Genomic DNA, 13236 nt, shown 5'->3' with positions numbered 1-13236 from the left:
TAAAGGGTGTTAATGAATAAGTGCCTCCAGTGCCTTTTGTCCGCTTTAAAGGGGACCTATCATGCAAAATGCACTTTTGTACGTTTGTTATACATGAAGATGTGTCCCCGGTGTTCCAGGGAACTCACCAAGTGTCAGAAAACACAACCCTCTCTCTTTTCCTCCATACCCAAATCTCTAAAAACGGGGCTAGAACAGATCTGATACAGACTGATCCAGATTTTAATTATTTTCTACGTCACAGAAGTGGTGCTCCGCTTAGTGGTCAATTCTCCACCTATCAGGGGAATGTGGGGTTGGGACACGGCCGGCCATTGCCGCTCGAAAGCGCTGGAGACGCTGTAGTACATATGCCAGGCCTATAAGTGGCGCTGTAGTCTGCCACAAAAGCAGCGAAAAAGACTTCCCGCGCATGGTTGCCATTCTGTTTATTCTCCACTGTGGCTCTTTTTCTCCTTCCCCGAGGCAAGCGTTTGCTCACGCTGCTGTAATTCAATGCAATCCCTCCCTTGCTGTAATTCTCTCCGGTAGTCCACCAGCAGATGACAAACACCCACCTCTCCGCCTCTTCCAAGTACGAGGGGACCGTGCGGCAGAGTTTCAGTTAGTTTTTCAAAACTATTTGAATCTGTCTGGGGCTCTATGATAGCCTACATAGTTGAATTTAAGACACTAAATTCAGCTAAATTCAGCTATGGCCTTTGGCCTCAACTAATATACAGTACTCAGCAACCTGTTCCTGTTTTGTTTTCTTCAGCCTATGTATCTGTATGATTATTATTACTTTTTGTTTTGTTACTTCCTATTGTAAAGCGTCCTTGGGTTTCGTGAAAGGCGCTATATAAATTGAAATTATTATTATTATTAAATTAAGAAGAAAGGGGGGGAACTACGAATGTATGTGTATTTTTATTTATTTTTTCTTTGTGTACATGTACGTATGTATGTGCATGTGTACATGTGTGTGGATATATACACACATGTATTTGTATATGTGGGTATACATATGTGAGTATATGGGTACATGTATTACTGTTACTATTCTTTATTTCCTTATCTATTAATTTTCTTTTAATATTATCTTCTACATTACTTTACTTTTACCTATACATGTATCTATTTATTTAGTTAATCATTTAATTTACTAGCTAGGACCGGGAGGGGGAAAAGGGAAGAAAACAAATATATTGACTGTATAAATGTAAACTCATTGTGGGGGGGGGGGGTTGGGACACAGATGGGGGGTGCTGCAGCCCCCTCAGCACCCCCCCTTCCCGTGTCCATGGTGCACAGGCTGACTTTCGCGCTGTCTCGCAGACCCCAAGCAGCAACCAGGAAATGACACCAGTTTCTTGGTTTAAGACCCCTTTGTGCGTTCACGATTGGTTGCTGATACAAAGGAAATGACCATATTTGGATCTGATGAGATTGTACAGGAGAGACGGAGCTTTCCAGCGATATCTCTGTTGACATGGTGCACACAGCGGTCGCGGTACTTTATGTTACGTTAGAATGCTAACTTTTGGTGAATTTAGGAGAAATCTACAGACGCAAATAGACAAACTATAGTAAAATAAACACCTAAATGTGTATTTTGTACGTTTTCCTTCCAAAAGCCTGAAAGAAAACATGTTATAGAATCAAAATAGCACAAAATCTCAAAATTGACCAGTACTTGAAAAACAATGTTTTTGCCTGCCGTGTCTCGCCTCAATAGGCCCAAAATGATCGCCAGGGGTGTAACTATCCTAGCCAGCCATGCTTCCCACCCGCCCGATGTAAGCCAGGACCACCAGTCCCAGCCACCTGCGTTGGATATGACATCCGCTTTCATGTCGGCTAACAGGTTGTTAAGATGCAGCACGGTGTCAGTGATGTTCTTGGTGGCGTCGGGAATGTAAATGCATGTATTCGCACGGGTCTAACTGCACTGTGCTAACTTCCCCATCCCTTAGAGTAATGTTACCAGTCCCTGTCTTGACCAGCCCCTCTGCCCATGTGGTTCGCCCTGCTTTCCCCATGTACCTCTGAGATACCTCGATTTTGGCTGACATGCTGTATGCTGACCATGGATATATAAAATATAGGACTAGTCCTAACACAACTATCATGGCAAGTATGCAGAGGAACCATTCTATGATTGTCCAGGCTCTCCAATAGTATCCACATTGCTTACTGTTGCGTTGTCGTCTTTCCAGGCGAGCCCTCATCACGAGGCGGGAGTACTCCATGGGGTGTGTGTGTGTGTGTATTCCCTCGGTCGATTTTGTGACACGGACAGTCAGACTCCGCACACCAATATCACAAACGAGGAACCAGAGGCATATGGAACCGCTCAGCTGGCACTCGCTCGTGACACCTTGTGTGTAGTGTGTGTTTTGGTGTATGTAGTGCAAGTGTGGTGCTGGTGGTGACTTGGACACGTCACTTGTTGTCGTCTTCCGTTGGTGACTAGGACACGTCACTTGTCGCCGTCTTCCGTTGGTGACTAGGACACGTCACTTGTTGTCGTCTGCTTCTACCGTTTCTCCTTTCCTGTGACTACGATCTTGCAGTGGCTGGCGTGGACCCACGTAGCTCTCTCGGCGACCTTGACCGCTGTCTGGGTGACGAGAAGCACCTGGTAGGGACCTTGCCAACGATTGGATTTCCAGCTCTTTCTCCGGAAATCCTTGACCAGCACGAAGTCGCCGGGTTGGAGATGGTGAAGTGGATGAGTGGCAGGGGTAGGTAAGGCTGCGGCTACCTGACGTCGGATGTCTGCTAAAGTGGATGACAGGCTAACATAGTATGACAACATAGCATCCTCACACAAGGTTGTGGAGGGAAGAGGACAGGCTGGAGCATTGAGTCCAATCTGTGGAGGAGCCCCAAAAAGGATTTCAAATGGGCTGAGTTGACTCCGTGTTCTTTTCCGCATCCTCATGTACATCAGCACAATGGGCAGAGCTTGTGTCCATGACAGACCTGTGTCTGCACAGCATTTTGCTAGCTTGTTTTTTATTGTGCCGTTCTCTCTTTCCACCCCACCCCCACTCTGTGGATGATAAGCACAATGATAACCATAATTTTGCATAATGCAGATTAGGCATGCTTCACAGTGTTTTTGAGCTGTTACTGTGAACCCCCTTGTGAACCATATAACCTGGCTGAGCCGATATAAAAACAATCAGCCAAATAACTTTTCAATACATTATTGATTACTATTTTTGAGGTACTTTTAGGTTGGCAGTGAACATAAGTCAGAGGTACATGGTGTACTTTTCCTTCACTACATGTATTTAATACCTTTAGTTACTTTACAGATCTGGATGAATGATGTGAAATATAATCAAGTGTTAAATCAGACTTTAGTTCCACCTGGAGTAAATCCACCAGCTACCCTGCAGAATACAAAGTACTTCAGACTAGCTGCACCTCCACCAGCTACCCTGCAGTCTACAAAGTACTTCAGACTAGCTGCACCTTCACCAGCTTTGAGAACACTTTCATGATCAATCATTATAAAACATATCATATTATTCTGAAATGGACCAATCTGCACAACGACTACTTTTACTGTCGCTACTTTCACTATATTTTGATAATACTTTTCTACTTTTACTTGAGGAACATTTTGAATGCAGGACTTTTACTGTAACAGAGTATTCCTACACTCTGGTACTTCTCCGTTTACAATATCTGAGTACTTGTACTTTCACTACAATATCTGAGTACTTATTCCACCTCTGGTAGTGTATTAGTCTGAATTGTAGCTACAAAATCACACAGAGCTGCATAAAAATAGACTCACAATGGTAACAAGTGGAAAATAATATTTACAAATGTGTACAATGATTTGGAGGTAATGCTGACTACTCAAGACACCTGACTTATACAAAGGAAGACTGTGTTCATTCTACAATTACATGGGATTAAAGCAACATGTAGTTTTACTGGTATAATACTTCAATGTTGTATAAAAGACAGTTTGTTTTAATCTGTTTTCGAATAAACAAAGTATTGGCTTTCAGAATATTAAACTTGTTTCGGCAAATTCAGATGATAAATACAACTTTGAAGCTTCGGCATAATTACAAGCAGAGAACGGACTAATGTAACATCACAGCAAGCATAACAACAGCCGTGTGTTATGAACACATACGCCAAAATGACATCATCTGTCGCTTAGTGACAGGTTTTGGCAGAGCAGCCAATGATGCAATATGCTTATCTGAAAGCGTTTTCCCCTCTCCTGAAATGACATGACCCAAAAATGTAACTGTTCTTTGTACATATTGGAGTTTTGACAAACTGGCCTTGTGGCCCTCGGCTGCGAGGTGCTTTAACAAGGAAATGGTATCAGCCTCACACTGTTCTGCTGTGGGTGCGCAAATCATGACTGTATGAGTGCGGTGTGTTGAGAGCTTCATAGTATGAAGTAAATACTTAAAACGAAAGTTAATTATAAATCATATATGATCAATCATATTCTTGTATGAACCCATAATGAGAATGCTTCTTGATGGTTTTTGAATATGTATGTATGGTTACAATTTTAGTTGTTGCTGTTTGATAACTTTGCGTTTTAAAAAAAGGGTGTTGAGAGCTTCATATGTTGAATACTTAAAACGAAAGTTAGTTATAATCAAATATAATCAATTATATTCTTGTATAACCCATAATGAAAATGCTTCATATTTTAGGTTTTTTCTATATTTACAGCATAAACAAAACAAAGTGGTTTGTTAAGTTGAGTGGAAGGCCTATGATTTATGCCCTGCTCTCTGATAAGAGAGTAGGGCAGGTTCTTTCCTCTCCTCTCACAGCAGGGAGGGGGGCTCCGGACTTAAGGAGAAACACATTGAGGCCTCAAAAAGGTGGTTATGTCATAGTCATAGAATATGTCTAGTCATGTTTTGTTTTACACAAACTTGGGAAGGTGTGTCTTATGCCAGAGCCAATAGAATATGTTGGTTGGGTATAGAGGAGGTGTTTGTGGGTTTTCTATCCGGTTTTTTGAGCATATAAAGACTGGCTTTTTGGATTTTTGAGGGGGAAGAGAGGGGGAAACCCCTGGTATACTCTCTCCTGGTAAGCTCTGTCCTTCAGAGCTGGGTTAATAGCTCGCGGTAAGGTTCTCTCAAACTTGGTAAATATCTCTTGAATTTCTTGGTTGGAATGCTGAGTGAATTTCTTTGAATGAGGGAATTTCTTTGAATGCTGAATGGAATGATTTGATGGAAGAAGCGTTTGTGAGTATTAGTACCCGCCTCCGTGAGGAACTTCCTCCGAAAACTGTGGGATAGGTATGGGTTTTTGAGTATTAGTACCCGCCTCCGTGAGGAACTTCCTCCGAAAACTGTGGGATAGGTATGGGTTTTTGAATGTTAGTACCCACCATCTGTGACGGAAAGAAGCGTTTGTGAGTATTAGTACCCGCCTCCGTGAGGAACTTCCTCCGAAAACTGTGGGACAGGTATGGGTTTTTGAATGTTAGTACCCGCCGTCTGTGATGGAAAATAAAAAGGTATGGAATCGATGTGAATTGATTTCGTGAATGAAAAGTTGAATGTGCTTTTTATTATCACCGGTCTTTTTATGAGGAAATGCCTCTAAATTCTATCGGGAGATTTTAAATGTCACAACTGAATTGGGCAGTTGAAGTGAAACATTTTGGTAATAAATGTAAGACTCTGAATTAAAGTTTCATATTTGAACATGATCACAGCATCATTTTTTTGTTTAGTATGATTATAATGTTGTAAAGAGAGAAGGTAAAAACCCTGTATTAGTTTGGACCTATTTTTCTTCAAATAAACTGATCCCACCTTTTGGACTGGGACAACTTAAAGGACATCTGTGCTCTCCTCTCCTGCTTCAAAGGTAAGACTGCACCCTGCCACACACACGTTTAGGTAGGAACACACCCCATTCACTGATACCAAAATCCTTCGGGATCGCTTAAACAGATTAAAAAGAGTTGTCTGAATAGAAACAGCAGTTAATTGAACCTGGTTCTTCGGGGAGTTAGTAGAGGTGAGATCTTGCTGATGTTTGGTGGATCTGAGCCAAGCAGTAAACTTACATAGACTCAGTAACTTCGGTCAGGTCAATTAGTGAGGTCAGAGTAATTTACCGGAATAAATGATCAGGACCTCACCTATACTCTAAACAGGTGCCTTTAGAAACTTGGAGAGAGGCCAACCTTGTACGCAATGCCTGGTTGTACACAGTAGGAGATTCACAGTAGCCTTGACATAAACGTGTGAATGTGTAAGGTTTACCTTTATATTCAAATGCGAACCAAAATTGACTGTCTTTGTGTACAGGGACACTGAAAAATGCATTTGAGAGATCTATGACAGTAACAAATGCTGCAGAGGCTGGAACTTGGGAAATAATCAGATAAGGATTTGGTTGCGCGTGCATGCACAGCTGCATTTACAGCTCGTAAATCCTGGACAAATCTCCACTCGTCAGGAGGTTTGTCTCTTTTTGACAGGAAACACTGGAGTGCGGACCGGGGAATCGTTACACGGAATAATGACCCCTTGTTTAAGCAGAGAGGTAAACACTGGCCGAATGCTATCAACAGCTTCACGTTTCAATGGGTACTGGACGGAACGTGGACATTAAACCTACGTCATATCTGTGAGCTGCCCAGAGTGAGTATGGCACATCTGAAAGCGCGGCAGGAAGCTCAGAGATATGAGAATCACCCGTAAAGGTGGGAAAAATGGCATCACCAACGTCATCCTCCTCAACCAACAGCAATGTGCGCAGAACGGCTACGTTCGTGCAAATTTTCATTTTGTACACGTCATACATGACATATTCTGTGTGTGTAGGTGCCCAATCAGTGACTGACTCCCAATCTTTAACGATTGGACCCAAATCTCTCCATCTGTCAGTGGGGCCCCTGGCTAGTGAAATGTGTAGGACCGCCCCTGGGATTTGTGTTCAGCTTGTGTTGTGTGGCTGCGCAGCAACCTGCAATACATAGTTTTAAGCATGAGCTCATCATTCACACATTCTAACAGAAAACTCTCATCATAGTATTTACACGGATCATCAACAACGTTAGCAGTACAATGCAAATGAGAAGCCTCCATGAACACAGCAGGTGGAAAAACACGTTGATCAGTCAAACGCAACAACGCCTGAGAATCAGGATATGTCATCAGCCATTGATACACATTCCCCAATTCTTTATCATCAAATGCCAGTTTTTTAAACCATCGTAGGAGATGACTGTCAGACTTTAAGACCCTCATTTGTGGAAAAATGAGGACCAAGCCTAACCGGAGAATCAGATCTCTGCCCAGTAAATGTTTTGGGCAGACAGATGATAAAAGAAAACTGTTTTTGACTGATGTGGGAAATGGATGACTGTCATCACCGTTATCTCCACTCTGAAGTGATACAAAAACTTCTCTTTTACAGTCACCCAGCAGCTCCTATTGAGTGAATAAATCTACCACTAAATTTGCATTCAGGCAAATCTGCCCTTTTTACCACAGAATGTGTAGCCCTAGAATCAACCAAAAATGTAACATCAACACAGATGATAGCTAAAGTTAGTGTGAGACATTTCTTAAATGCTGTTTCACTGTCATATCTCAAATATGTACCCTCTTTAACCACATACATTCTACATTTTCCAATTACTCAATAGCATGATGTGTGTGTGTGTGTCACTTCCCTGGTTAGATGCTGCTGGCTGAATTTCCGTCTCGCTCGATTGGGCCCCTTCCTCCCCATCTGGTGTAGGTTAGTCTGATTGTGAATGATGGCCCCGTCCTTGCTGTCCCCCTCTGCCTCCACTGCCAGTGTTCTGTGGCCAGTCCCAAATCCAATGTTCAACACTGCCACTGTTTGAAGGTCTTGCTTCTCGTCCTCTGCCTCTCCCTCAGTATTGTGAGCGGCCAGCATTCTGCGCAGCTTGTGCTGTGGCTGTGAGTCCGTTGAGGAAGGCATTACTGAGGTGTGTCTCCCAAACACCTGCTTGGTCCCCTAGGGCATCGGGTTTGTTTATCCCGCTGTTGTCCCCATCTACTTGGGCCTGATGGGGGTGGACGAGCTTTGTTGACTGCATGGCTGGGGCTTGTAGTGGCGGGGAAGGTGGTTGAGGTGGGCAGCCTGATTGCCAGGGTTGTACGCCGGAGGAGTGAAGGGATACCCAGAGTCGAGGAGAGGTCATTCGGCCTGCAATGGAAGGACACAGAGATGTCTGGGGTTTACATGGTTTGGGAAATAATTTATTTTCCTTCTTTTCTTCACATTCATCTTCAACCTTAATATTTGCTTTAATGCCCAAGGCCAACTGCCTCCTTTCACGGCATTCTGCTTCATCCTCCCAGTATTATAAACACTCTCTGTGAGTGTCCAGTTTTCTATAAGTCTTTTACTTTAACTTTATTTGTACCCTTCATTCCATCTTCATGTAATTTATTCTTTAGGTTCTTGATTTTTAATTTACTCAAAGAAACTCCCTTTGGAAATCCGAACATTTCCGTCCAAATATTTAATTTAGACAGACTGTTTTCACCATCTTTCGCTCGCATGACATCCACAATCGGACCCTCAGGAGGGTGTACAAGCTTTGCGTTCCATAACAAAGTCTTTAAGTGTTACCAAAACACCCTGTGTTACCAAAACACTATTTTTCACCCGTCGGTGATGTGATATTTGTCCCTCAGTACAAATCACACAAAGACTGATCGTAAACCCAGGCTACGATGGATATCCCAAATATCCTACTTTCGAGCAGTCCCTCTCATAAATGTCATGGAGTTTAATTACGTTTAATTGTAAACAATTTAGACACTGTACATCTCACCGAGTATTGAAAGCCTTTTGAGTTTGTTGGATCTCGTGAAGTCAATCGGTTCCACCCCCGGCGCTGGTCCTCTCGTCCCATACGTTTTCTGTCGAGGTAGATAGAGGAGAATCTGAGGATCCTGGAGCGCGACCACCGTCCGTAGGTGTCCCCAATCGAACTTGCAGAGATCCTGCCGACAACGCCAATTGTTATGGAAATCTGAGACCCAATACTGTGGAGAGTACAAGTCAGAGTTATCAAACACATAAATGGTGAAACAGACAGAGTTGTCTTTCTGGTTATTTATTTGAAGCTTCAAATACACAAACGCAATATAAAGTCACAGGTCTCACAGAGTATAGGATAGTCTGCAGGAGTGTGCGCAGTACAATATAATAGCAAAGCTTATATACAGGAAAGGGCGGGAAGCTCAGAAATCTGTCTTCACACGGTCACATATTGTTATTACCCCAGTGAGATGATAGTGAACTGTTCATGAACTTGTCATGAAAAGTTCATGGAATATCGGTGAACCATATTCATGAACAGCTCATAAACAGCTCATAACAAAGTTGATGAACTGTTCGTGAAATTGTCATGAACGTTAAATGGCACTAGGGCAGTTCATGAACTACTCATGAAACTCCTGTGCTGGAATGGTTCATGAACAATTCATGGAATATGGTTTTGTCAGGTTCATGAACAATTTGTCACGATCTGTCTCTATGGTGTCTTGTCTAGATCTATTTTTGGTTTTCTGTCTGCGTTTTGTCTTGTTTAAATCTGTCTGTGGTTCCCTGTCGTTAGTTTCCCTGGTGTGTCTAATTTACCCGATTGTGTTCACCTGGTGTCCCCGTGTTTTCTCCTCCCTCCTCACCTGTGTCTTGTGTGTATTTAAGTTCTGGTTTTTCTGTCTGTCTTTGTCGGTTCGTCTTTTGTTGGTGACTGAGTTCACCGGTGAGTGTTCTGTTTAGTCTGTATTAGTTTCATTATCCTTGAAATAAAGGTTTATCAGAGTTATCTGCATTTTGGTCCTGCTTCCTTCACTCAACCGTGACAGTACGAACCGACCAGAAATGGACCCAGCAGATGATCCTTTTGAGGTGGAACTACAACATTTTTCCTTTTATTTGTCTTGCTGCTATGATTGGTGGAAGGGAGCGTCCAGTGTTCTGCAGAAGGAGGCCGCTCTGGTAGAGGCACACCGGTTGGCTATGGAGAAACCAGACTTGGTGAAATTCTTACCTGGCTGGATTTTGAACTTCCTCTGGGTGTGTAATTTCCAGCCTGCTGACTACAAACGTCTCGGTGTGTTCCGTCTGGAGTCAACCCATGCTTCTGCCCCAGTTCCTGCTCCTGTCCAGGAGTCGTATTCTGGAACTCGTCTGGCTTATGGAGGTCCACGGAGTATTCAGGCGGCTGCTAAGAGGAGTCGCAAGGCCAAGCTAGCAGCCCGAGCCCCAAGAGCCATGGTTCCAGCCCCAGTCCTGGCCCCAGCAACCATGGTTCCAGCCCTGGTTCCAGCCCCAGCAGCCATGGTTCGGGCTCCAGTACAGGTCCCAGAAGCCATGGTTCCGGCAACAGAACTGGCCGACACAGCCATGGTTCCAGCTCCAGTGCTGGCCCCAACAGCCATGGTTTCGACTCCAGCCCCTCGTCTCCGGCCGACGCCAGCTCCCCGTGTCCTTTCGGCGTACCGGCCGACTCCAGCACCTCGTCTCCTGCTGGCTCTGCAGCCGACGCCAGCTCCCCGAGTCCTGTCAGCATACCGGCCGACTCCAGCACCTCGTCTCCTGCTGGCTCTGCAGCCGACGCCAGCTCCCCGAGTCCTGTCAGCATACCGGCCGACTCCAGCACCTCGTCTCCTGCTGGCTCTCCAGCCGACACCAGCTCCCCGAGTCCAGTCAGCATACCGGCCGACTCCAGCCCCCCGTGTTCTGTTGGCGAACCAACGCTCTCAAGTTTCCTCTCCAGTTCCCTCTCGAGTCTCCTCTCGAGTCCCCTCTCGAGTCTCCTTTCAAGTCACCCCTCCAGTTCCCTCTCGAGTCCCCTCTCAAGTTCCCTCTCAAGTTCCCTCTCAAGTCTCCTCCCGAGTTCCCTCTCGAGCTACCTCTCGAGTCACCTCTCGAGTCCCCTCCCGAGTCATCTCTCAAGTTTCCTCTCCAGTTTCCTCTCCAGTTTCCTCTCGAGTCTCCTCTCGAGTCCCCCCTCCAGTCTCCTTTCAAGTCACCTCTCGAGTTTCCTCTCGAGTTCCCACTCAAGTCCCTACTCCTGCCCCGTTGGAGGTTCCGCTGGGGACCCTGCCAGCTCCTTGTGCTGTCCCGTTGGAGGTCCCGCCGACTACTCTCCTGCCGGGGGTCCTGCCAACCCTTTGTCCTGTCTCGTTGGAGGTCCCGCCGTCTACTCTCCTGCCGGGGGTCCTGCCAATCCTATGTCCTGTGCCGTTGGAGGCCCCGCCGACTACTCTCCTGCCGGGGGTCCTGCCAACCCTGTGTCCTGTCTCGTTGGAGGCCCCGCCGACTACTCTCCTGCCGGGGGTCCTGCCAACCCTTTGTCCTGTCTCGTTGGAGGTCCCGCCATCAACTCTCCTGCCGGGGGTCCTGCCAATCCTATGTCCTGTGCTGTTGGAGGTCCCACCGACTACTCTTCTTCTGGGGGTCCTGCCAACCCTGTGTCCTGTCTCGTTGGAGGCCCCGCCGACTACTCTTCTGCCGGGGGTCCTGCCAACCCTGTGTCCTGTGCCGTTGGAGGCCCCGCCGACTACTCTTCTGCCGGGGGTCCTGCCAGCCCTATGTCCTTTTCCGTTGGAGGACCCGCTGAGAGTCCTGCCAATCCCATGTCTTGTTCCATTGGAGGTCCCACCGTTACCTGTCTCGCCGGGGGTCCTGCCAACTCCTGGTCCTCTTCCGTTGGGGATCCTGCCGAAGCCTGTCCCACCGGCTCTGGTTCCTGCCCGGCCTCCGGAGCTGTCCCGTCAGCGCCTTCCTGCCCGGCCTCCGGAGCTGTCCCGTCAGCGCCTTCCTGCCCGGCCTCTGGAGCTGTCCCTTCAGCGCCTTCCTGCTCGGCCTCCGGAGCTGTCTGGTCTTCGCCCTCGAGCCCGGCCCTCTGAGAGCCGCGGTCTTCGCCTTCGAGCCCGGCCCCCTGAGTGCCACGGTCTTCGCCCTCCTGCTCGGCCCCCTGACTCTTCCTGCCGCTGCCTTCACTCTCATGCTCGGCCCCCTGAGTTTGCCCGCTGTGGTCTTCGCCCCTCCATGGACTCTGCCTTGCCCCCGGGCCGTCCGCCCGAGACCCCCACCTTGAACTCTGCCTTGCCCCCGGGCCGTCCGCCCGCGAGCCCCTCCTTGAACTCTGCCTTGCCCCCGGGCCGTCCGCCCGAGATCCCTTCCTGGTCCTCTGCTGTGCTCCTTGGCGGTCAGCTCAGTCCCGTCCTCCTGACCCCCTCCACCCACCCTGGTGGCCTAGTGATACGTCCCTCCGCTGGACCCCCTCCACCCACCCTGCTTGAGGTTTTGGACTTTTGTGTTCTTTTTCTGGGACGTCTGGGATCCGTCTCTTGAGGGGGGGGTACTGTCACGATCTGTCTCTATGGTGTCTTGTCTAGATCTATTTTTGGTTTTCTGTCTGCGTTTTGTCTTGTTTAAATCTGTCTGTGGTTCCCTGTCGTTAGTTTCCCTGGTGTGTCTAATTTACCCGATTGTGTTCACCTGGTGTCCCCGTGTTTTCTCCTCCCTCCTCACCTGTGTCTTGTGTGTATTTAAGTTCTGGTTTTTCTGTCTGTCTTTGTCGGTTCGTCTTTTGTTAGTGACTGAGTTCACAGGTGAGTGTTCTGTTTAGTCTGTATTAGTTTCATTATCCTTGAAATAAAGGTTTATCAGAGTTATCTGCATTTGGGTCCTGCTTCCTTCACTCAACCGTGACACAATTAATGAAATGGAGTTTTCAGTGAGTGTGTAGGGATATTCAGTTTTCAACCAAGAATATATCAAGAACTGTTCATGAACTGTTCATGTACATGCACTGTTCATGAACCATTGACTGTGGGTCAATTGGCAACCATAGAAAACAACAATTATGTCAATCACAATGGAACTTTACTCAAATTAACATACAAACATACATGTATACAGGTGGAGCACTACAATTAATCCTATCACTATTTGAAGCACAGTTCTTGATACTCAGCTGCACAAAAAAATGTGTTACGGGTCCCAAAAGCTTGGGTACCACAGCAACAATAAATGATTTATGTAGAAAACAGAAAAGTGCAGCAGCAATAATTATACACAGGATCCGGTTGATCGTCTGGATTGCTTCTTATTCAAAATTCAAAGTACACAGTTACATTCAAATAGCTGTACTTTACAAACATCAAATTTCTCCATTTAAGTTATCCGTCTGTCACAGACAATATAATAGCAAAGCTTATATACAGG

Source organism: Pseudochaenichthys georgianus, unplaced genomic scaffold (assembly GCF_902827115.2).
Source record: "Pseudochaenichthys georgianus unplaced genomic scaffold, fPseGeo1.2 scaffold_167_arrow_ctg1, whole genome shotgun sequence".
In the NCBI taxonomy this organism is placed as follows: Eukaryota; Metazoa; Chordata; class Actinopteri; order Perciformes; family Channichthyidae; genus Pseudochaenichthys; species Pseudochaenichthys georgianus.
This window is presented reverse-complemented; position numbering follows the sequence as displayed.